This window comes from Neofelis nebulosa, chromosome 7, assembly GCF_028018385.1.
Source record: "Neofelis nebulosa isolate mNeoNeb1 chromosome 7, mNeoNeb1.pri, whole genome shotgun sequence".
Lineage (NCBI taxonomy): Eukaryota > Metazoa > Chordata > Mammalia > Carnivora > Felidae > Neofelis > Neofelis nebulosa.
In genome coordinates, this window is record NC_080788.1 from 9,344,734 (window position 1) to 9,370,526 (window position 25,793).

A 25,793-nucleotide genomic window follows, 5' to 3' on the forward strand; every position below is an offset into this window, starting at 1 on the left:
GTTCTGGAAGCTAGGGGCCAAGAAGCATGGAGTATCCCAATTCAGGGGAAGGAGGGGAGGATAAGAGGTGAGTCCCCGAGTTCCACACTGGTTGGTGGACAGGCGATTCAGAACTCTCGTGGATTCCAGTGCCCTGGCATGTTCAGAGCTGCTGGAGGGATGGGAAGGATTTGAGGTTATTTAAAACTACCTGCCCCAAATCAGGCCAACCAAGAGTCTCAGCTGAGGGTATCATGGAATGTAGGTTCCAGGAAGTCAAAGGGTAGATCACATTCGCCAGCACCATAGCAGGCCTCTAATATAATTACCACGATTCACCCCTAAGCTGACACGGTCTATTAGGTAAGCATTAACATTTTAAAATGCATGTGGAATCTTAAGGCTTGTCAGACACTGCATAAACACCCAGAATCAGTAATAAAGTAAAAGAGAATTGTATTAACTAAGACTAACTGGGATGAAGGTCATTCTGAGTTACAGAAATGTTTTACATGAAGTTATGTTACTTTCTAGTCCTGACACCAAAGCAAACTTTGAGGACAGTTTTCCTACAAAGGTTGGGGTCATTTGAGCTGGTAGATTGAAAATTACTTAGAAATGTATATAGTGACCAATGCCTTCATGAATCCCTCATTATGTGCCAGGCACTGTGCTAAGCCGTCCACACGTGTCCTTTCCTTTAACCTTACTAAATACTTGGTCCTTACATTCATCTTAGAGATGAGGAGATGGGGCTGTCTGACTGTATGTAACTTTTCCAAGATCACTTGAGTAGTGAAACTGACATGGAAATGGATAGTCCCAGATCCCAAGGCAGGCACCACACTCCCCTGACCTCATATAAGTCTCAGTTCTGGAAAGCAGGTTCCTAGCGGGGTCTCAAATATGGTGAGCTAATTAATAAGACCACCATTTATAAGGAAAAAGTTCCCATTAAAATACTGATAATGCAAGGATGATGAGTGAAATACCTGTCTTCACAGCAAAAGTGTCATTATGCATTAGGACTCTGCAGTCAGACAGACGAGATTCAATTCCCAACTCTACCAGTTCATAGCTGTGTGACCTTGAATAAGTTACTTAACCTCTCTGAGTGTCAATTTCCTTACCAGCACAAGGGATTTTGATATTACGTCCCCCATAGAGTTGTCATGAGAATTAAATAGGCTGTGGTAATTTTAAGTGCCTGACACTGTTCCTGTCACATAGTAAACACCCACTTTAAGAATCCTGTTTTAAGGAATGCAAACTGACACAGCCACTCTGGAAAACAGTATGGAGATTCCTAAAAAAATTAAAAATAGGACTACCTTATGATCCAGCAATTGCACTACTAGGTATTTACCCAAAGGATATAAAAATGCTGATTCAAAGGGGCACATGTACCCCAACGTTTGTAGCAGCACTATCAACAATGGCCAAAGTATGGAAAGAGCCCAAATGACCATCGATGGATGAATGGATAAAGATGTGGTATATATATATACGATAGAGTATTACTTGGCAATCAAAAAGAATGAAATCTTGCCATTTGCAACAATGTGCATGGTGCTAGAGTGTATTCTGGTAAGCGAAATAAGTCAGTCAGAGAAAGGTACATATATGATTTCACTTATATGTGGAATTTAAGAAACAAAACATAAACATAGGGAAAAGGAAGGAAAAATAAGATAAAAAGAGAGAGAGGAAGGCAAATCATAATAGATTCTTAAACACAGAGAACGAAGTGAGGGTTGCTGGAAAGGTGTTGGGTAGGGGGATGGGCTAAATGGGCTATGAGCATTAGGGAGGGCACCTGTTGGGATGAGCACTGGGTGTTATAGGTAAGTGATGAATCACTAAATTGTATTCCTGAAATCATTACACTATATGTTAACTTGTATTTAAATAAAATTTAAAAAATTTTTAAAAGAATCTTTTTTTACAAAATATATAACATGGAGTTAAACTATAATCCAATCTTACTTCCTCACAAATCCTATAACGTCCTTACTCTTTCAAAGTCCAGCTTAAAATTACTGGACTATAATTATTGCCTATAAATGGTGATATTTCCAGTGTTTCTCTACAGCAAATTAATTCTCCACATGCCTCATCTTTGCTTCCACAACTTTACTGATGCACTCATTAAAACATGTATTATGACATGTGGTGATTCGCTCTTCTCGGTGTGTCTCTCCAGCTTGACTGTGTGCTTTTTAGGATAAGATTGTGTCTCTGCTTCTTTAGACCTAGAACAATATCTAGGACTTAGCAAAAAACAAACAAAAAAAAATGTGTATACACACACACATACACACACACACACATACACACACATCTTCATCACTGAATTCTGCCTTTGGGTGCTGAGCAAATCCTGTGTTAAGAAAACTCTACATATCGGGGTACCTAGTGGCTCAGTTGGTTAAGTGGCCAACTTCGGCTCAGGTCATGATCTCACAGCTAGTGAGTTTGAGCCCCATATTAAGCTCTGGCTGACAGCTCAGAGCCTGGAGCCTGCTCCGGACTCTGTGTCTCTGTCTGTCTCTGCCCCTCCTCCACTCACTTGCTGTCTCTATGTCTCTCTCTCTCAAAAAAAAAACATTTTTCTTTAATAAAAAAAAGAAAATCCTATATACCACAGCTAAAACCTATGCACTGAAATAATGACTTGTATTTTGTAAGTAGTCTCCCGATATACAATAACATTAGTATTATGCTTTACTTTGCAATGTCTTGGAAACTCAAAGATAAGATAAGTCAAAGCAGACACTCTGTTTCCAAATACAAAATGCTGGAAATGAAATAGACTAGATTTTGTTGTGCAATCTCCCAGAAGAGCTGCCCCAACCTCAGTTATTGAAGGCTAAAGCGGTAACTGAACTCCAGGCCAGTGTGGGCAAGAGTAAAGAATATTCATCAAAGTCAATATATTATTGCTGTTTGTTGCAACATGGGTTTTTCTTCCATTCCTTTTTATTTATGTCTCTGGCTATCTTGGCATTATAAGCGGCAAAGCTCAAAGGCAATGATAAGAAGGATGCCTGATTGCACAAACACATATCCTGGGAGGAATTCATTTGCCTGAAATAAAATGAAAAATGTTGACATGGTTCAAGGTTGTATTCACCCACATGGTGAGAACGGAGCCTGAAATTATAGGGCCATGAGTATCCGTGAGAGGAGACCCTTCATGTTGAATCTTCGGAGATGAATTGAAGTTATGATCCCAGGCAGCATTTGCACAACACTTGGCTGTTGCCCTATCTGTCAAATTTACATTGTGAGTCTGCTGTGCCCCGCAATAATTTTAAGTTTGATAGTGTGGTTGACAGTCTATTATGCTCAACGCATTTTTTTTTAAACTTTAACTTTCAAAGAAAAACCTTTTCTATTCTTTTCTATCCATCATACGTATGTTGCAAAGGTGGAGTTTTAGAGTTGCTGTTGTCTGTTTTTTCAATTTTAACGGCATTGAATAGACCCACTCTCTATCACTTTGCCTGCCACAAGGCTGGTGCTGCGGGAACACACAGGCGAAGCTCCTACATTTGACATGTCTTAAACTGCTACTTGGAGATGCAAGTGCCCATCTGGTTTCCCAGGGTCTCAGAGTGAGACAGAAACCCCAACAGAGAGACTGCCCTGCTTTCTATTCCAGACCTAAAGCTCCCATGACCTAGTCACTCAGGGAATGGGTACGCTTTGGATGCCTTTGTGAAGTAGAAGAACACTGTTTCCCTAACCCTCTCTGAAGTCAGCAGCCATATCTTCTCTCCTGTTTCTTGGCCCATCACATTGTCCTCAAAGACACTACCTCCTCTGGAACACACTGAACAATCAGAAACTCCTGGAAGATGAGTCTTCCAATGTTTTGTTTTGTTTTTTCTTTCAGTGGTAGCTGAGAATGTGAGCCCCCAAAAGGGCAGAGTTATTTAATCAAAAGGCAAGAAAGGGCTTCATGTAGCCACCTGCCTCTATTTTGTGTTACTTCTCTCTATAAGGTCAAGAATAAGAAAAGGAAGTGGAGAAGGTCTTCGTCTTTATGCTTTGCCAAGTATTTCTATTATGTTCACTATATTTGGATATAGCAAAGTTTGGGAACAGGAGTTTCAATTCTTGCAGAAGACACAGCTGGAAAAAATAAGTCCGACCGAGCAAAGAAACTGCTAATGTTGCAGTTAAACTTGAATACGCTGTGTCTCTGTTAACTCCTTTTAATATGGCCACATCATATATCATCCACACTTTTGAGAATAAAAAGATATGTATTGAATAATTACACTGGGAAACCAGATATAAACTGGGGTTGCCCTGTGAAATTATCAAAACCATATGAATGGTCACTCTTTCTAAATGCCAAGGGGCATTTCCTTAAACCATCTACAAAATTTCTCTGTTTTATGATAAATTATAGGTCTAAATGCTTACAATAGACTGAAAAAAAATATAAAACAACATAAAAGGCACTGAATGGCAGCATAAAGTTGGAAATGTCATTCAGGACTCTGGAGATGTCCTAGTTTCAAACTCATAGAAATATTGACTAATTAATGGCACCCAGTATGTACTAAAATACCTTATGAAAGACACTAATATTCATCCCTATGTAATTTCTGTTTCTTGGTTATGGATGTTACAAAAAGGTCTAGCACATTTGTCATCACCCGTACAAAATGAAGCTTTTATAACATTGCTCCATGAAATGCTCCTCTTCTTCCTTCTTCCCATGAAAAATATTTCTCTGCAGTGTCTATCCCCATAATGACTTACCCATTCAGTCAAAAACAAAGTAGTTCAGTGACAAAGAAAACATGAGTTAATTTCTTTTGTTAAGTGATCACCAGTGGACCCAAACTAAGTAAAATAAATACACAATATACAGCAAAAGAGATGAAATAACTAAGAAGCCCCACTTGGGCAGCTTTAAGTACAGGCTCCACAGAGGGTTTCGACCGACATGGGCATTTATGCTGCATTACGTTCTCAAAAGCAGAACAACCTTCCTTCAGCTGCCTTTAGTGGAGGCATAGCTCATCTCCACTGATCACTCTGGCCACCATATTGGAGGCTTCAGTTAGCTCATTCTAGCTGGCTGAAGTGGATATTACCTGGAGTAGCCCTTTTAATGAGGACCAAAGGAATGTAGCCAATGTTGTTCATATGTGAATGAACCCATACCATGGAACCACATGCAATGTACTTAAACAAATGGCCGATATATACGATATATTTTACATACCAACCATTTGTTGACGTGTATACTATAGACAATAATATAATCTTCCAGTTAGGATGACCTTCTGTACTGCTTTACAAAGGAAGAGGGGAAATATGGCCAAGGAGATTTTCTTTGTTCTGGATCTGTCAGAATCACAGAATTACCTCCTTTGGTAAAGGTGAAGTTTTTGGTTCTAGGTTGTCCACTAACGTTTTTTTTTGTACTCCATGCTGATTTGCCCTGCACTTGCCTATGGTAAACTGATATTCCTGTATATAAGTGCTCTGCATCAATCTCTGAGAATTCTTGATCTTTCTGTTTATAAAACTTCCATGTTCAAGCTCTAAGTACGGAGTCTTAGCCAGCTTTATTTGTATATCGGTTCCTATTTTCTACCACATGTGTTCTGCTATATATGTTCTACTGCAGAACAGAGATGTGGCAAAACTCATCTCCAGGGGATGCTTGAAAAATATGTTTACTGCCTCTCACATGGAGATGGCTTCTTCCTATTTCTCTTAGGGAGTTCATTTTTGTTCTCTCTCTCTTTCTTTCCCTCTCTCTCTCACATGCACGTAGACACACGCACGCATGCCTGTGCTCACAGCCTTTCTCCATAATCCTCTGACATTGTGACAGTCAGAAAGATTCCACAGACAAGCAGCACACAATTGGCCTATTTTCAGAATTACCTACTACCTTAAAAATACAGGGGCGCCTGGGTGGCTCAGTTGGTTGAGCATCCAACTGTGGCTCAGGTCAGGATCTCGCAGTTTATGAGTTCAAGCCCTGTATCAAGCTCTGCATTGACAACTCAGAGCCTGGAGCCTGCTTCTGATTCTGTGTTTCCCTCTCTCTCTGCCCCTCCCTTGCTCACACTCTGTCTCTCTCTCAAAAACAAATTAATGTTAAAAAAAAAAATTAAAAATACAGGCTCCTAGGTCCTATCTCTCCCTCCTGAAACAGAAATCAGAAACTCTAGGGAAGTGACCCTGGACTCTATGTTTTTAGAAAGTTCCTCAGGGCATTCTGATGATCAGCTGTATTAGAAAATCAGATACAGAGGCACTTGGGTGGCTCAGTCGGTTAAGCATCCAACTTTGGCTCAGGTCATGATCTCACAGTTCATGGGTTTGAGCCTGCGTTGGGCTCTATGCTGACAGCTCAGAGCCTGGAGCCTGCTTCAGATTCTGTGTGTGTGTGTGTGTGTGTGTGTGTGTGTGTGTGTGTGTGTGTGTCTCTCTTTGCCCCTCCCTTGCTTGCAGTCTATGTCTCTCTCTCAAAATTAATATACTTTAAAAAATCTAAAAAAAAGAAAGATACAAATTATCAGAATTTTACTTGAAGAAGGAAACACTTTTGTAGAAAATCTCTCACACTATGCAGGAATCACTGCCTTTAAGTTGCTTCCCAAGTTATATTAATAGGAATTTTTCTATTTACTCCTTCAATCTTACCACATGTGGAAAACATTTTCACATTAAAAAGTGCCTAAAATACACAGGACATATTTCTTGTAATGTGTCATAGTATCAAAAAAGACTCAGACAACCTTTATAATCTATGATCTAATCATATCCAGGAGGGAACTCTGTTGGTACAAAAGAGCATTAAGTCAACAGAAGTAAAATAAAGAATTTTCTAGATGAAACTACCTGAAGCCACAATGATTTTGACCCATGTGTATCATGTCAGTTCAGTGAGCTAAGGTCAAGAGAATTGCAGTGCTCATGCCTCTAGACTAAATCATCCTGACAAGCATGGTGAACAGTCTGTTCTGGGAACAGGGAAGATGAAGAACTATAAGCTTCCAAGCATGAGAGGTGCCCCTAGGAAGTCTGAGTCACCCAAAATCAGGAGCTCAGTTCTCCTCTTCACTTTTCAAAGATTCTGGCTGAGCCTACCTTTAGCCTGAGGCAAGGTCAGTGAACTACAGATAATTCTGAATAACAAAGCTGGAGCAAGGCAAATGCACCTCCGTTTTTGAGAAAGAGAAAGAAATGACAATGAAATCATGAGGTTGACACTGATCCTTAACAAAATTCTGGAACTTATTTGGGGGGTGGGGGGGAGGACGTTTGGGGCACCCTGGAAAAAGAAGCAGAAATCGTAGAAACCAGTACTTGTGACCAAGAAGAACTTAGTGAATCCTTCCAGCAATGCCAGCCCAACTCATTTCACACTTTGACAGTTTAGTAGATAAGGAGACAAGAGTTTCACAGGCCTTCAGTGAGGAATTTGCAAGAATCTCTCCAGATATCCTTGCATGTTATATAAAGAAATATAGGTTCAATGGCAGCACTAAAATAGATTAGAGAGTGGCTGAATGATCATAACTAAATGGATCTATGTCTTTGGTGATATGTATTCCAGTATATTGTCCTTGGTCCAGTCAAGTTCAAGAAATGTTTCAGTGACATGGTAAAAAGATGCTAGAAATGCTTGTCAGCACTGACGGCTGCATGTAAATTAGGAGGTTGCCCAATGAAATGGATGGCAGAGTCAAGATCCAAAGTGGTCGCCCAAGAATGGAATCTAATCAGATGAAATTGAGATAAGTGTACTTTAAGTACTTGGTCCTACTGGATCATCTACCCAGCGAAGCCACAGGAAACATTCATTCTAATGGCAATGAGTGTAAAAAAAGGACTTGGGGACTTCACTGGACACCAAATTGAAAAGGAGTTAGCAATATGATTAGGCCATCAAAAGAGCTTCATGCATCATGCTACATGCTTCACGAACAGCCATTGGGTTTTTAGAATGATAACGGTGTTCATCTGGGAATCCCACCTTCACAGAGCCCTGGGGGCTAGTTTCTTCTATAGAAAGTTCTCACACCCCCTTACCTCTACTGTCTCACACATGCTTTGCTCCTGACTAACTCTTCCTCCAGGTCTCAATGCAGATGGCACAGGAAGTTGTTCTTGACCCTAGGATTAAGTTAGGCACCCTTCCTCTGGGCATCTGCATAGTTGGCAGCTGTCAGATCATGTCTAACACTGTACGGTACTGTTTTTAAATTGTCTGTTTCCACCTCTATATACTGTGAACAGCTTGCTGTGCTCATCATTATGTCTACAGGTTTACAAATGTCTCTTACCAGATGTTTAATAAATTTGTATTGAATTAATGAGTAAGATAGTTCAGAGAGTAATCAAGGCAGTGGAAGAACTCAAAAACACAGCACAAAAGGAGTGGAAGAAACTGGAGGCTTACCCAGGAGAAAGGAAGACTAATGTGAGTAAGGTGAAGATAGTCCTCAATTATGCAAAGGTCCACAGAGGGGGGAATTCAGCTTATTCGACATGTTATCAAGGGTAGAAGTTCCAAGGAGGCTATTTTAGCATAGTTCAAGAAATGACTTCCCAATAATACTATCAACAATGGAATAAGTTCGCATGAGAGAAATTAAGTTCACACGCTATACACACATTACAGCACAGACTGTCTGGATACATGGCAGAAACATCCTAAAGGAATTCAAGCACAGGATGGAAAGTTGGACTAAATTTATCTTAGGGATTCCCTAAGATCCCATGGTTTTATGATCAAATCACAGAAATACAGGCATCAACAACTCACACTATCTTCCTCTGTGGAAGAATCCATTAGGAATAAAGAGTTCCTCCAAAAGAAATTATATTCATGGAAATATTAGTAGATTGGAAATTCAATTGTCTTTTGCTTTGATGTCATCTATGCTAGGAAACTGGGTAAACTTGTATAAGTAGCATCAATCTCCAAGCCTATTTCTTTATCTGTGCAATGAAATATTGAGTCGAATCAAAAGATTCTGAATACTCTTCTAGATATATAATCTATTTTATACAATGCAATGACTTTAAGGACCTACCCTAGGAGAGTAAGTTGTTTGTCAGAGGGTATATCCATTGGGTTACATGCATTACAGAGACTTACATGCTAAGTCTCTCAGTGGCTAAATCCACTGAGTTAGAACATCCAGTAACTCAGTGTCAAGATGACTAGATTAATAGCTAGATGTTGAATTAGATTTAAAAAAAAAAAATCTTCCCTACATTAGATCAGATGGATTTCAATGGCCTTGATTACTGTTGAAGGGAGTCTTGCTGTCTGAATTTCCAGAATTACTACTACAAATGATGGGCATTAATGTGCTGCAGTCTCCTTCTGGAGAGAGGCCCAACCCAATCAGGACTCACAAACACTGGAATACTTTGCCCTGACATTGAAAAGTACAGCCCAAGCTTTGGACATTTCCACTTAACACTGCACTTAGAAAAAGGTCTCAGCTCATCTAGCATCAAATCTCCTGACATCGTTTTAGGATAGGCCATCTCTTCTATGGATACAGGTCCTTTTAGATTGGGGCAACATCGCAATCAACTTCATAGACACTAATCAATATCTAGCAATCTCGATTCAATTCACATCTTGGCCTGAATTGAATTTTTTTTTTTTTTTTTTTTTTACTAAATATATGGACTGAGGGAGTGGCTCCTGAAGGAGTGGTCTGCTCTCATCAGATAATTACATTAGAGAAAGAACACACCAGAGAATGCAGTAAAAGCTTCTTTGTCCCAGACTAAGGAAGCTATGACTCTATAGTGACATACAGGAACTGAAATTGTTTTTAATTCACTAAATGTAAAAATTTTATTCTCTTTGCTCTTTCAGTTTTCAGTTTAACGATAATTGTGAATTTCATGGTAAACAACCAGTATTTATCTTAAGTGTTATTTTTTATCTTTTTGTAAAACTGATATGGCATTAGTAAATATCAGGAACATTGTATAATAACTCATTTAATTCACAAAGACCTTATGAAGATACTGCTGCTATTCCCATTTTACAGATGAGCAAAGTAAAGCACAACGGATGCTGTAGTGTGTCCCTCAAAGTACTCCTTTAGAACCAGATAACTCATTCCTCAGCTGCCATTGGTTGCTGAGGCTCACAGTTGTGTACCTCCATTAAGAACAGTTCTCATACAGGGGCACATGGGTGGCTCAGTCAGTTAAGTGTCTAGTTTTGGCTCTGGTCATGATCTCACAGCTAATGGGTTCAAGGCCCTCATCAGGCTCTGTGCCTGCTCTTCAGATTCTGTGTCCCCCTCTCTTTCTGTCTCTCCCCCACTCACACTCTCTCTCAAAAATAAATAAACATTAAAAAAGAAGAAGAAGAACAACAACAACAACAACAACAACAACAGTTCTCAAAGGGACCTTTCTTGCCCAAGTTTGCACCCCCTCTCCGGAGATGCCGCACATTCAATGATTGGTCATTGGTGGGATATAACATGGACAGTCTCCAACTACTTGCCTTAATCCATAATACTGAAAAGCCATCCCAGCTACAGAGTTCCTCACTGGTTATCAGAACTCAGTAGTAACTGTGCCATAATTCAACTCTACCCTATGCCTGATCCAGCTTCTCCCATTCCCAAGAAGACACTACAATAAACCTCCTACAGCAAATCTCCATTTCAGAGTCTGTTACCCCAAATAACCCAACCCATGCCAGGTTCTTGTCCCAGGTCACATGGGCTAATCAGCAGTAAACCCAAGTAATCCAGGTCCAGAATTCATGTTCTCAGCCACTATGCTAATGTGCTTCTTTATAAGTACACTTTGTTTTCTGTCTGCATCTCAGTTAATAGGCTGGAGAAATATTTCCCAAGTTGAAGGATCACTAATAATCCTTTAGATATCTTACATATGCATCAACAAATGGAACCCTGTTCAAATAAGTTCAGTCAATGCCACACAGTCCGTCTCTTATTAGACAGTCTCCATGCACGTTAATATGTCAACAGAGCTAGTAAGTTATACAATACAAAAAATCTATGTAAATGAAATCTGAAATATAGTTTCCAACAGACCACCCTTTTTTAATGAAACGTCTATTAGTACCAATCTACTAGTATCCCTCAGAACCAGTTTGGGAAATGTTAGCCTGGAGAAATATTCACTGTCCTTCCAAGGACCTTCTGACTCCTCTCTTTAAGCTCTCTGATGTCTGACCACTTCTGAGAAGCCATCTCAGACAGAATGAAGTGTTTCTAACATTTTATCCTTTTCTGTGCAGAACCCCATGTTCTCTGTCTGAAGAAAGCACTTATCTTTGCTTTACGTGCATGACATTATGCATAACATCTGCAGAGTTTGCAAATATGTTATCCTTCCATTCAATGGCCATTCATGGGGGTGGGGGATGGATTTTTAGGTCTGACTTCTCAATGTATCTCTAACACCGTGAGAATTTAAAGACCTACTGAACCTTATTGGGAATCTTTTTTCTGTCTTCCATAGAGAGGGGACGTGTCCAGATTTGTTGAAATTCAAGAGCCCATCCAATATTAATATTGTAAGATTCTACCAGCTTCTTAATTTCTTGTATAATGTAGTGGTTGAGTTGGCGGGTTCTAAAATCACACACACACACACACACACACACACACACACACACACAGTAATTCAATATCCTCTTTACTCAATTAGTGTCTGTGTTCTGTATGCCCTTAGACATTTATTTTGCCCTTAAAATAGTAGCTTCCTCATGAGTAAAATCATATTAGTATGTATCATAGAGAGCTGCTGTGAGGATTAAGAGGTAATGTGTATAAAATGTTTAGCCTTTTCAAGCACATGTTAAATGCTCAAGCAATATTGGCCATTTTCATTTCATTGATATTGGTTGTGATTGTGGAGACGGTGGTGACAGTGACGGCTGGGAGAGGAGGCTGAGGGACATCTGTTGAAACTGTGCATTTGTCCCAGATTTCAAGTGTGAAGATGACTAAGACCGAACAGCCAGAATAAGTTTGTGAAGCACATGCCCACGTGATGAATTGGAAAGTGCATTTGGTTGGGGACGGAGGGGGGTGGGGTGCGGCTGGGTAGCTCAACTGGTTAAGTGTCAGACTCCTGATTTCAGCTCAGGCCATGATCTCACAGTTTGTGGGGTTGAGCTCTGTATTACTCTCTGTGCTGATAGTGCAGATCCTGCTTGGGATTCTCTCTCTCTGCCCGCTCTCTCTCTTTCTCTTTCTCTCTCAAAATAAATAAATAAACTTAAAAAAAAAAGTGTTGGAAGGGACACCTGGGTAGCTCAGTCAGTTAAGCAACCAACTCTTGGTTTCAGTCAACTCAGGTCATGATCTTACAATTCATGAGATCGAGCCCCACGCCAGACTCTATGCTGACAAATGGATCTTGCTTGGGATTCTTTGTCTCCCTCTCTCTCTGTCCCTCCCCCCTCCTTGAAATAAATAAACTTAAAAAAAAAGTGTGTCTGGGGCTGCAGTTGGGTTGACATGGTGCTGAGAAGTGTGGTTAAGGTGTCATACCCTTGCCCAATCTGCCCTCCTCACACAAGAGTAACTTGGAAACCACACAGTGGCAATTATATCATAGTTAAAAAATATGATGTGTTGAGACTAAATGCACACCATATAGGATTTAGGTTTGAGAGGAGAAGTGAACTCAGGAGTTTCTCAAAAGGACTTGGAAAGATGGCTCTCATCAACAGGATGATAGTCCTACTTAATGAAGAAAAATGACAGTCCCCTGTTTCTACTGCAGACCATGCAAGAACAAATGGGCACAAACTGCTCTCAGATAAAACTAGATTGGCCTCCGAGAGAAAGATTTTAACTCGGAGACTTGGTCAGCTCCAGCAGGTCTCACTGAGGGGTGCCCCACCACCTCTACTCAGAGTCACAGGTGTCAGGAGGAATACCCATCTGTTTGGGTGGTTACGGGGAAGATTGTCTACAGTCAGAGGGAAGCATGCCAAGGAATTCTTTGCAATTCCCAAGCTTTGATGATAATACAACTTAACGTAATAAATGCTGCTGTTCCCAACATAGGGCTGCTACCAAGGAAAGTTCTCAAGGGATTCCTCAGGCCAGAATTCCCCTTTAAAGACCCAAGGTGTAAGTCAGCTAGGGGTGGGTGTATTCAAAAAGCAGTAACAACCCTCTCTAATTAGACACAGCCTCCTAAGGGAAGCATCAACAGAGCGGTGAGACTGGCACTAGTAAATTAAATTTTTAAAATCCTGTTGCAATCACTCCCCTGACATCCCCCCTTCCTTAGGCTCCACTCAGTTATTCTGTATTTATTGTAATTACTTTAGTAATAAGATTTGTTTTCTTGTTATTATATATATTACTGTGCAGAGTACAAAAAAAATAATAGCCAAAAAGAGTTATGTTTCTTATTTATCTCCTTGGCCGTTATTGGGCCAGGGGGAGGGGTAGGGAGCAGGGAGAAGCTGTAAATAGAAAAGAAAGTGTTTCCTGCGGAGTGAAGATGTATAGGAGCATATTTGCAAGAAGGAAGCAGGGCAATGAAGGAATAAGGCTAATAATTCAAAAGGGCTAGGTGGCTCAGAGAGATAAATAACCAAGGAAAAGACAACCTGGAAGTCAGGCCAGGGAGGGTGGCTTCACATTAGCAAGGCTCATATGCTACCTTTGACTTTCCTGTTTGTAAATTCTGGCCTCCAGCCCAAGGGCCCAAAACGGGAGAACATAAGGCCCCAGGCAAATCCTCAGTGCCAGCCTGACAGGTGCAATTCCTTCTGGTTCCTGATGGGGTGCACTTTCCTGGGAATAGGGAGGGGGTGGTGCTCCCAGGGAGGGGTGGACCATAGGGCTGTGATACTCAGGCTGGGTACACAGGGGAGGCAGTCCCCAGGCTAAGACCGGTCCCCCCAACCACGGACACTGCTCGTGACAAACACCCTGAAACGCTATGGGAGATGGTCCTGACTTCTAAAAGGCAAGAAGCCAGGCTTTTGTCCATTCCAATGGGAAAACTAAATCTATTTTAAGAGTAGGAATGAGGAGGGAAAAAGGCATTGGCTGAATTCTTCCAGTTCTAAGCTTTCTCTACTGCTATATATTTTATACAATTTACTCAATCCTACATCCTCTCCATAATTTTAAAAATTACAAGGACAAGCAAAGTTTTAGTTTTGTGTGTGTGTACACATATATAATTTAATATATATTACATGGTAAAATATATGTGTATATTATATATGGAAATATTCGATATACTATATATTATGATATATAAAATTACATAATTACATTATATATAAAATGAAGGAGTCTCTTTCACTTTTTTCACCTTGGACCTTGTCCCTCCCTCTACAGTGTTTCTATCTCACTGCAACCTTACCTTGGATCTCTTTGAAGAACTGAGAGATGAAAGCTATGAGATCATTAAGCTTGCTTGTCTCCACTATTGAGAAGAGCTTTGCATGGCCCACCATTGAAATTCAAGCATTAGGACACAATCAGAGGACTCTTTACTTTTATACTTTCAGACAGTGCTTAACAGTTTGAAAGTACTACAGTATTTGATCATGACACTAATCAGGTGAGGTGCCATGGCTGGGCTTAGTAGCCTCTTAATAAGTTGAAGAAACAGGAGTGGAGAGGTTAAGTGATTTGTCCAAAGCCACATGGCTGAAAAGAAACTAATTTTGACCAGAGCCTGTGCCTTCTGATTGCCCAGTGGGGATTCCTTATATGGAATCACAGTCACAATCATCCCAGATGAAAAAAAAAAAAAAAAAAAAAAAAGTCATCAAAATAAGGAAAAGCACAAACTATTTCCTTTGCGAAAGGCAGTGAGATCTATTATGACTCTGATAACAAGGGGACAGGCTCTCCCTCTTCCCCGGTGAAAGCAGAGCGCCCCGAGAGTAAATGGCAAAAGAAAAAGCACCCTCAGTATTGGCATGGCTTCTTAGGGCTGTGCTTCCCATTCTTCAGATATAGACTCTCATATATTTCAGGGAGCCATGCAACATACATCACTAAATACATGGTAGATGCAATGGGAATTGAGAAATAACACATCCATATTATACCCAAGGGTTTGCTTTATAAAGACTTCTAAGTGTAGGTTGAAAGAAAGTGTTAGGCAAGGGGATGGTGAGAAAAGAGATGTCTGAAAGGGAAATTGAGAAGGAAGAATAGGGTTTCATCTACCTCCCTCCCTGCCTACATCCCTTCTGCCACTTCTTCCTCCTCCGGGCAGGAAAGGAGAAGCAGCAGGATACAGAGATGAGAAGCTGCCCAGCCAATGAGGGAGCAAAGCATTTAACAAACAAGCACATTTCCCCAAGAGCCTCAGCCCGAACTTGATCAATGATTCTGCAACATTGAATCATTTTTAATTTAATGCTTCTGGGAAGTGGGGGGGGGGGGGGGGGGTGGAAACCCATCAACTACAGGCACAGTTGGCAAGAGCTGGGTATTAGCATTTGGCAGCATTTATTATTGCTGTTTATGATGGCATAAATTAGGTTTATGCTGATATAATTAATAACCCTAAATTTAGGAATAATAAATAGTAATATTTGTTCAGAACTGCGATGTCTGAGCAAGGCAAATGGAGTACTCAAGCTCCTGACTCCTTCTCTGTACTTAAAAATGGGTGTGAGCAAGGAGGCCCCTGGGAAACTCTCCCACAACTCCTTGCCCCTAGGACTATGCATCATTTAAAACTATGCAAATGACTTAGCAGCAGGACCTTAAGAGTTCCCAGAGCAAATAATTTTTATTTTGATCTGTATGAATACGTTCATCTGCAAGATTGAGTATGCCACATTTCTCCCTAGAACCAGGACCCTCGATGTTGTCTTAGCCCACACTGTTGCTACAAGGCACATACAGAGGTTTGGACAGCCATGCTAAATACCATTTTCTTCATGGATCCCTCTACTTCCTTCCACATCATAGGAAAATCTTGGATGTTCCACAAAATCCCTGTAGACCATGATTTCAGAATTACTGACAGACATTTGGAAGGCAAGAATTCAAGGGGAAAAAAGAAAGTTACTTCTGCATCTTTCAAAAAAAATTAAGTGTGTATCTGCCTTTCACTTTATAAAGTTGTAAAAAACAATTTGTGAGATTAAAATATTCCTATAAATGTTCCCTTTCTGTATGTACGAGAATATCTTAGCATCTGAAATGGACTGAGACCTTTTTTTCCAGTGAAGGCAAGAGGTAAACGTAGAAAATTATAGTTCCTCAGAGCAAATAATCCCTTCTGGATCGCAGTAACATTTCCCCCCATTTTCAAATATAAGGAAGGCAAGTAAAGCAAAGAGAAAGAGATTAAATACCCTTTGCCCATGTCTCCCCAAAGATCCTTAACACGGAGACACACAAACAGAGTAGAATCAGATCCAGACTGACCTTGCCATCCAAATAGCCAACCTCTGTTCCATGTCCCAAATATTTTATTTGTCCTAAAAACAAATAGAACAAAAATATCCATCCACTGATAACTCTGATCTGTTCCAAACAGTAAAAACTGGCAAAAGTAGTCTAAATTTTAAAAGTACATGACTTCAACTTTATGTTCCTTGTAGCTCCCAGGAAGGGCCATTGAGCCCCAAGGTAAGAGAATGGCTGACTGCTCTAGGCTAAGCTTTACTTGCTAAGAAATATGATCTCTGGCTCACAAACATTCCACAGGGAGATTCCACAGCAGGAACTTTGGATTCCCCTGGCCTCGCTGGAGGAAGAACTTGGAGCTGAAACTCTGGAATAAGTGTTTTAAAGGGGAGTATTGCTCTCACATCATTTCATGGCATTTCGTCATGACCATCAGTATCATTGGTGCATCCCACATGGATTCCATCACTCAGCATCCCAGAAGCCACACAGCATGGAGAATTTTCTCCTGATAGGCTCTCCAGCTTGTGGTCATCTAAGCCTTCAGAGAGGGGGACACAGTGCCTTGCTGAGGAAAATGGAGACCTACTGAGAGGGTGCCCATGTGACAGTTAGTCTCCCTCTGCCTTTACTGGTCCCTCTTGCTTTTTCCTGTCCCTCTTTCTACGCTCTACAGAGGATCCCTGGTCTACTGCCTTTGCTTTGCAGGAAATACTACAGAGCTCACACCCATAAACACACTGAAAATCGGTGCTTCAGAAGCCAAACATGGACAGTGGGTCCACAGAAGACCCACAGGACCCAACAGGGGCTCTGAGAGCATAAATCCTGCCAGCTTGGAAGGATCCAGAGGACCCATACTTATTAAACCCTAACCTGTCGGAGACCTGCCAAGACAATACACCAGGGCCCTGATGTGTCCTCAGCTGTTTGTCCAAGACGGTAGATGATGACTGAGACAGAGAGGAAAAAGAGAAGACCAAGTAATTACAATGCCCACAGGTTCAACAAGAACCACCCTTCACATGGGTAGAATACAAATTATCCCTTAATAAAACATAATAAAACATTATTGGTGGGATACCAATACTTAAGTGCTAATATTTAACTAAATATGGATCCAACAGTTAATTTCTAACAGAATTGGCTTAAAGCCTTTTATAATCCTTGCTCTGGTCTAGAATTATCTATGTGGAGGTCTACACCTTAAAATACTTTAAAAGGTCAGGTGCACCCAGGATTAGACTTAACACATATCTATTAGGCACTAACCACTTCCCAGACTCTGTGCTAAAAACATTCAAGAAGAGAGTCACCAAAATAACTGCCTGGAAGCCTTGTAATAAGTGGAGCTCACAGCCAAGTGAAAAGAAGATGAACTTTGCAACCAGGCCCATCAGAGTTTAACCCCTGACTCTGAAACATCAGTTATGTGGTTGACCTTGTGCATGCCATGCAATCTTTAGCTTCTGTGGGTTTTTTCATCTACAAAATGGGAGTAAGATTTGTTTCATAAGTATAAAAAATCAAAATTAAAATCATACTTTTCTCCTATAAGATTGGCAAAAAATTAAAAAGATTGATAAAATGCAGTGTTGACAATGGTATGGGGACAGGTACTTTCACCCACCAGTGGTGGGGATATATATTTGCACATTTTCTAAATAATCTGGCGGTAATATGTATCAAATATGAAATATGCATAACATTCAACTCAACAGACTGCTTTGAGAACTTATCATAAGGAAATAGCCAGAGAAATTCACCAAGAGATTAACAAAAATATTCCCCTATTATTTATAATGGAGAATTGTTTAAATTCATTAAAAGCTCATCAATACTATGACATTGCTAGTTTAAAAACTAATAACACCCAGAGCTCCTGGGTGGCTCAGTTGGTTAAGTGCCTGACTTTCGCTTAGGTCATGAACTCGCTACTGGTCTGTGAGTTCGAGCCCCATGTCGGGCTTTGTGCTGAAAGCTCGGAACCTGAAGCCTTCTTCAGATTCTCTGTCTCCCTCTCTCTTTGCCTCTCCCTTGCTCACACTCTGTCTCTGTCTCTCAAAAATAAATAAACATTTAAATTTTTTTTAAAAAAATCTAATAATGCTGCTTTTATTTTTTTCCATAGCAAGATGTTTTTAGCTTATAAACTATATTATAAAATATATGATTTTACTTAAGTTTATATGTGTGTGTGTGTGTGTGTGTGTGTGTTATTAGGCATATATAATATATAATATATAATTATATATAATTAAAAAGAGATAGTTGATATACCTGAAGCTATCAAGTTACAAACAGCTAATGAATCTTCTCCAAGTTGACAATAGCGTTGATGTCTGGGCAGCCTGATTTGGGAAGCGCCCCATGTTGGAAAATTCCAGAAATGCTATGTAATTATCAGAGATGATCATGTGAACAATGTTCCTTGAAGTAATGCAATGCAATAGCCTTGAATTTGGGTGCTTTTTAATTTCTTCTTTCAGCTTCTTCTCAACACTGGAATTTTCTACAATAATGATGCATCATTTCTTTTTCTGGCATCAGAAACCATAAAAGAAACCATTCTACTTTTTGAAAACAAAGAAGTCACATGTATACAGGAATGAGCCCGATGCTGGTCCATGTCTAGAACTCAGCTAATGGATGCTTTGTGCTTGCTTGTTTTCTTTCTTTTTTTTTTAAAGGCGAGGTGGCACTCTCAACTTTTTTTAATGTTTATTTTTGAGAGGGAGGGAGGGAGGGAGGGGGAGAGGGAGAGGGGGAGGGAGAGGGGGAGGAAGAGGGAGAGGGGGAGGGGGAGGGGGGAGGGGGGAGGGGGGAGAGGGAGAGGGAGAGTGAGAGGGAGAGGGAGAGGGAGAGGGAGAGGGAGAGGGAGAGGGAGAGGGAGAGGGAGAGGGAGACGGAGACGGAGAGGGAGAGGGAGAGAACACAGGTGAGGGGCAGAAAGGGAGACAGAGGATCTGAAGTGGGTTCTTCAATGACAGCACAGTGCCCAACACAGGGCTCAAACCCACAAAGTGTGAGATCATGACCTGAGCCAAAGCGGGACGCTCAACCAACTGAGCCACCCAGGTGTCCCCTTTCTTGCTTTTCACCAACCATCTGAGCTCTCTGTCACTCTGCCCTGTCACACTGCAGCTAAAGTGCAAATTACAATGCTCAGACTCCCTTGCCAGTTGGCCTCCTGTTCTGCCAACAGGAGGTACTCCAGGGAGAGAGGAAGGCAGGGAGAAGAAGAAAAGGATACCCCCTGCCCCTGCTTTCCAGTTTCAGTTAATAAGACTACAGCAGCAGCAGGCAGCTGGTTCAAGCTCTGCATCCCAGGCTGGAAGGTACCAGCATCACTGTCCTCTTGCAGGTGACAGCGGTGGGCAGATACGTCCCCTTGGCATTCAGACACAGGTCACTCTACCCTCTTCCACCCTCTCTGCTGTCCCTTCTGGGCCACTGAAGCCCTTGCCAGGTCAGACCCCTTCTCAGAGTTCCAAACACCAGCCTCGTAGAGCCCTCCAGCCGCTGGGTTCCGGTCACTCCACCTCTTCCCCCTGCTCCCACCCCCTTGCAGGTGGTCCCTTATCCTGCAGTTATTAATCTCTTGGCTTCTTTTGTATCCCTTTTTGAAATTTTAGACTTCTGCCATCTGTTTTGAACCAAATCTCATCTTTTGAAACATCTAATATCTTGGCTGTACCATGGACCATTTTCATAATGAGAGAACAATAAAGCTATTTTATTTTTTGATGTCCCAGTTTTTCTGAGCATAACCCTGAAAACATATCTATTGTATTTATTATCTACTGTTCCCTTAGGAAGTTCTCCAAGTATGACTGCCTTTCATCCCGTTCACCAGTCTTGGGCATAGATACTTTCTCTCAATCTCAATAGCATGGCTAAAACAAGAAGAAAGCCATATTAACACTTTACTAAAGAATAAATGATATAACAGAAGATAACTACTTGCAGGGGTGCCTGGGTGGCTCAGTTGGTTAAGCGTCCAACTTTGGCTCAGGTCATGATCTCATGGTTTGTGGGTTCAAGACCCACCTCGGGCTCTGTGCTAACAGCTCATCAGAGCCTGGAGCCTGCTTCAGATTCTGTGTCTCCCTCTCTCTCTCTGCTCCTCCCCCATTCATGCTCTGTCTCTCTCTCTCTCTCTCAAAAATAAATAAACATTAAAAATTTTTTAAAAAGAAGAAGATAACTACTCATAGAATATTTAAAATTGATTATTGGTAGAAGTGTTCTCATTCTCAAGTAGCCACTTAAGGGATTCCTTCTTCTGGCTTCCTCCAAATGGCAGTGCCATTTTTCCTCTGTGACCTCTGGTTAGACCACAGTTTCTCCAATTTCAAGCTCAGAGGAATTATCTCTTCTCCTTAAAAGCCCATTTTCCAGACATCTTTTATTGTTCCATGACCTGCTTCTTTTCAGGATGCTTGACGATAGGAATAACCAATCCAGTCAATGATTACATTGCTGATACTCACAGGGAACTTTTATGGACAGTAGCACCATGGATCACAGTACAGATACTAAGTATGCATTAATCTGCCATGATCTCAAGACCCAGCAGACAAACCCCCAGGTTACTTGTATGATCGCGTGCAGGTGGGTTGTCAGCCCAAGCAGTATCTGATGTGGAACTTCTCACCAGTCTGTTGTCTGGGATTCAGTGAGTATTTCCCATTCTTACTCGTGTAAATGGAAGCAAATAATAAAATTACATACTTACTATGGCCCATTTTTTTCAAATATAACTGATTTGCGAGATCCCAAAGCCTGAGAACTAACCACTACTAAATGTTACTATATTGAAGAGATTTGAAATACATTAAAAGGTTAGAGTTGAGGCCATCTTAGAGGGAGCCTGAGCATATCACAACAGGAGGAAAGAGACATGGATCTGCCCACGCTGAAGTGAGCCCAGTGGAGATAATTATCAGTCCATTGTGATCATGAATAGTCAGCTGCATCAAAATATACCACAGAATGGGCATGGAAACTCCACGACGAAAAGTATTCAAAATTAGCTGGGTGTTGCCTACCGCCAAAAGCTGGTAGCAACAAGAAAGGATATATTCTCCAATGGAGAAGGCTGGCAGGACAAGGCAATGTCAAGGTCAAAGACAGGCTGGAAATTCAGATCCCATGAAAGAAGACTGAGGATGAGCCAGTTCATTCATTCTGGGCCCAAATCACAGAAAGCTGCAAGGCTGCGTCTTGGTTTTTCCCCAGCACACCGGATATGAAGGTCCAAGTCAACAAGACTAATTTCGGAGACCACATGATTACAGTCAGCAGGGCTGAGGCTATACTTGCTTCTCCATCCAAGGTTGGGAAGAGCTGGTCGACCAAAATGAACATGGGCTACGGAGCTAGACAGAGTGGGTTCAAAGCCCAGCTGTGCCACAAGCTAGCCATATAACCTTGGGCACAGGTGTCTGTATACATACATGTACACAAACACCTCAGTGTTTCAGCTATCTAGACAATTTCTCATGCCATTTCTGCCTTGGATTAGCTTTTTAATATGGGATAACTCATTTTTTTTTTTTTTACCTCTACTTTCAGTTTCCTTAACATTTGAAGGACTGGGACCAAATAATATACATGAACCCTCCTAGCTAGAATATTTTAAGTTTTTCTTTGTTTTTTCATTCTAATGCCTTAAATCCCTACAGAAAAGTGGTATGGGACAGACAGAAGTTCTTGTCCTGTCTCTGTAACACCAGCCAGCTCCTCAAACTGCACCCAAGACTTCACTCCTGTGTACTCAAGTTTTCACATCTAGAAATTAGATAAGAAGACCTGCTTTTTGGGGTCATATTTACAATTACATAAGAAATCTATGTAAAAGAACAGGTTCTTTCTTGGCCCATAAAAGGTCTGAATGATTTTTTTCCTTAGGTAAAATCTGTGAGTTCTCTTATTGTAGTAAAATAAAGCCTTTACAACCCACAGTGGAGTAAAAGAATATTGGCACTAACTTTAAATGGTCCCAGATAGTTTAAATTGTCAAGATTTTTTATCTGATTTTTATAGTTTCATTTGTTTCCCCCAGAGCATTCAGCTATTACTTCTTAATACCTTGGTGTGTTTACTCATAGTATGCCCTCTGCTCTTTATTGTTGTTTGTTTCTGTTCCACAATGGCCTTGAAGAAGAAAATCAAGTTGGCAGAGTTGTATATATACTAAGAATCAATATACTCCGATTCTCCTGTGAATAAAATGCCGGGCTGTGTGTTGACTTTATAAAAATTATTTTGTCACTACATTCAACCCAACAACAAAAGTCCAAAAATTGGGAACCATGCTAGATTTCTTCAACCCCTCACTTATATGCCATGCCAACCTATTAAGCAATCACCTTCCTTTCCCCACGTCACACTCTGATCAAGCCACCATTATCACTTCTGCCCTGACCCGATTTGTTGACCCCCTGGTCTTTTATCCCGTGTAGAAAAGAATGATGAGTCAATGATCTTCCTGGATTACTTAGAACTCAGCCCAATTCTATATAATCAACCAGGCCAGCAAGATGGTAGATTGTTTCTTTTGGAAACCATCTTTGTATTTTGTTTTTCTGTTACAGACATGCGTTGCTAAGAGATCTTTGCCTTGGCAAGACCCACAGTATTTTTGCTGGAAAACCCGGGCTTTGTCTCTCTGACCACTGTTATCAAAACCTCTCAGCCATCCTCAGAGGCTCCATTACCATCGCCACAAAAGGAAACTACTCTATTTCTACACATTCTTGCATTTTCCATGGGGGCCCATGATTATTTGTGAAAGAAGAGTACAATGCAGTAAGTTAAGTACCAAACTCGGATTTAGGCTCTCTAATCTTTATGCAAAGATGGTTTCTTTGCTGTTCAGACCACACACAGTTCAGTTCAGTTACCTTTAAGAAATCTTTTAGTTAAAACGCATCCCGAGAAAACTGTTGAAGATCGGTACATCAGAAACAATATCACCTAAGCAACCTTTAGGTGAACTGCATTAAACTCAGAGAGGACTTCATATGGGGGTGTTAAGGTATGTAAAAGGGGGATTCAATATTACCCATGGGGTATCCCAAGGTAATATTGTATAAAGTGTCTGAGGTTCACATGGCAAAGATCAAAGCACAGGAAAACACAAAACCACCTAGTGATGCACAGCAGAACGGACATGCCCTGAAATGGAATGTCAATCACAGAAGAAGTTCAAGTAGAAGTTCAATGAACCATGTCTGGTAGGTTTTAAGAAGGCTTCATGAGCTGAGACCTTTCAGTGCTTTTACTGTGAGATGTTATGCCTCCATTGCAGTCTCAGGTCTTTGCTAGTGATGTGCTATGACCTGTGGATTTCCTGTCAGTAGAATAATGCTATGATTTCCAAGTCCCTTTCAGCCAAAATTGTTGGAGTGATCCAAGTGATCTATGACATGCCTTGAGCTCCATCATGAAAAGATGCTACGTTAAAAGAAAAGGTAATTTTAGTCATAATAAATAATGGTAATGGTGATGAATGGCGGTGTCACTGAGAAGTAGTTGGCCTGCCATGAGGGAGTCCAAAACAACCAGCTGCAAGACAAAAATGTGTCCAGGCCAGGAGGATGCTCTGTGACTGAGACCACATTAACCTTTCAACCAAAGACCTGGATCAAGCCCCTGATTTGGAGGTGTGAGCAGTTGAAATGGAAGAAACTACATTACTTATCCCTGAGTTTGAATACTGTCTCAGGCTTATGAGACATTTTCCCAGACAGATCGTCAGGGAGCATGTTACCTTATTCTTCCAACAGAAGACAAAAGCGAGTAGGTCAGGAGAAGAGCCAGATTCCAACTGGGGTTATAACTCTAAACCCAGTACTCTTTCCATTCTCTACTAGTCCCCAGACAATTCAATGGAAAGAGAAACTTCAGAAAAGAGCCAACTTGGATGAGAACGTGCTGAAATGGGATCACGTCCCTCAAGATGGCTTGCATAGCTGTTTTCCATCCGTTTAGACTGAGTGAGCTTGCTAGTGAAATCCTGGGCCCCTCACACAGGGAGGAGTCACTCATTAATGTGCTAGACCTGTTCTCTGGGGCTAATGCAGCACGTGGCAGGAACCCACTGACTTCTGTTGGACCAGAAGAGAACAGTGCTCTAGAGTTTTGTCCAGCTTGAGATCTAAGAAGGCTAATTGCTACCAGAGGCCTAATTAATGCTCTTGACTGGAAAGGCTTGGTGTCTTGCTCCTCACATGTACTTGAAGGCCAACTGGTCACCATAGGAAAAGAGGAAGGACCCTGCTCTCAGCCCATCAAAAACCTCCACCAAAAGCTAAGGAGTCTGGGAACTAAAAAACCAAGAAACTTGCTATGAACAAATGAATCACTTAACTTCTTTGCCTTTTTTTTTTTTTTGTATCTATTAAAATTTTATTTTTAAAGTCTGTAGCTTTGACTTGCTTGCATTTTGGCATAGTTTAACATATTTTATCATTTGGAATGTATTCTGATCCTCTTTTTATATTTTATCATCTTTTTATTTCTATTTTTTTAACTTACCAGTATTCTTTTTTGTGCTTATCCTTTGAAGCGAGTCTATTCTCAGCTGTTTAACATGTATTTCACTTTTTCTCTTAAAGAAATTAATTACTATTTTATCTTTCTTAAAACAGTCTCTTTACTTAGTTGAAGCCATTTTAACTTTATCTCTTTGAAATTTTTGTTTTCTTTTTTATATATTTTTAATAATTCTCATTTTATCTCATTTTGCCTTTTAATATTGCTCTATTTTCTCAGTTTTCTAAACTTTTGCTTTGCTTCTTCAATACTGACATTTTTTTTTTAGTAGGCTTCACGTCCAACGCAGAGACCAACATGGGGTTCAAATTCACAACACTGAGATCAAGACCTGAGCAGATATAAAAAGTCAGATGCCCAGCCGACTGAGCCACCCAGGCACCCCCAATACTGACACTTAAATTATAAGTTATTTTTTCATTTATAGCTTCTGCAATTATTTTCCTTTTAGTTAAATTTCTATTTATCTTATGTTCTGTTTTTCTCGAAGAATACCAATGTCCATTCCTATAGTAAAATGAATCCTCTGTGACCACAGGAAGAGTCTGTGTCTCTTTCCCCATGGGTTGAGAATTTGTGAACGTTAATCCTGCCGCCCCTATCCACCGGCAGTGGGACCTTGGGGACGTGCTCTGGTATCTGGGCTTTAGCTCACAAACTCTGAAAATGCTGCTCCTTCCAAAAGACCTCATCAGACACTGGACTTCATCTTTCCTGTTAACGTGATCTGAAGGCATGCAGGAATGCCATGAGGAGCACCACTCCTTCCATCTGCTTATACAGCTACTTTCAACCACACAATCATCCCATTCAGATAAGGTGACACCCTTACTGGAGCTG

At 40.8% G+C, this 25,793-nt stretch overlaps 1 protein-coding gene across 2 annotated transcripts in view; it reads right to left on the reverse strand.

Moving 5' to 3' along the window:
* The window catches only part of AGBL1 (AGBL carboxypeptidase 1), an 840,069-nt gene that overhangs the window by 512,885 nt on the left and 301,391 nt on the right, over positions 1–25,793 (reverse strand). The window lies entirely within an intron of this gene.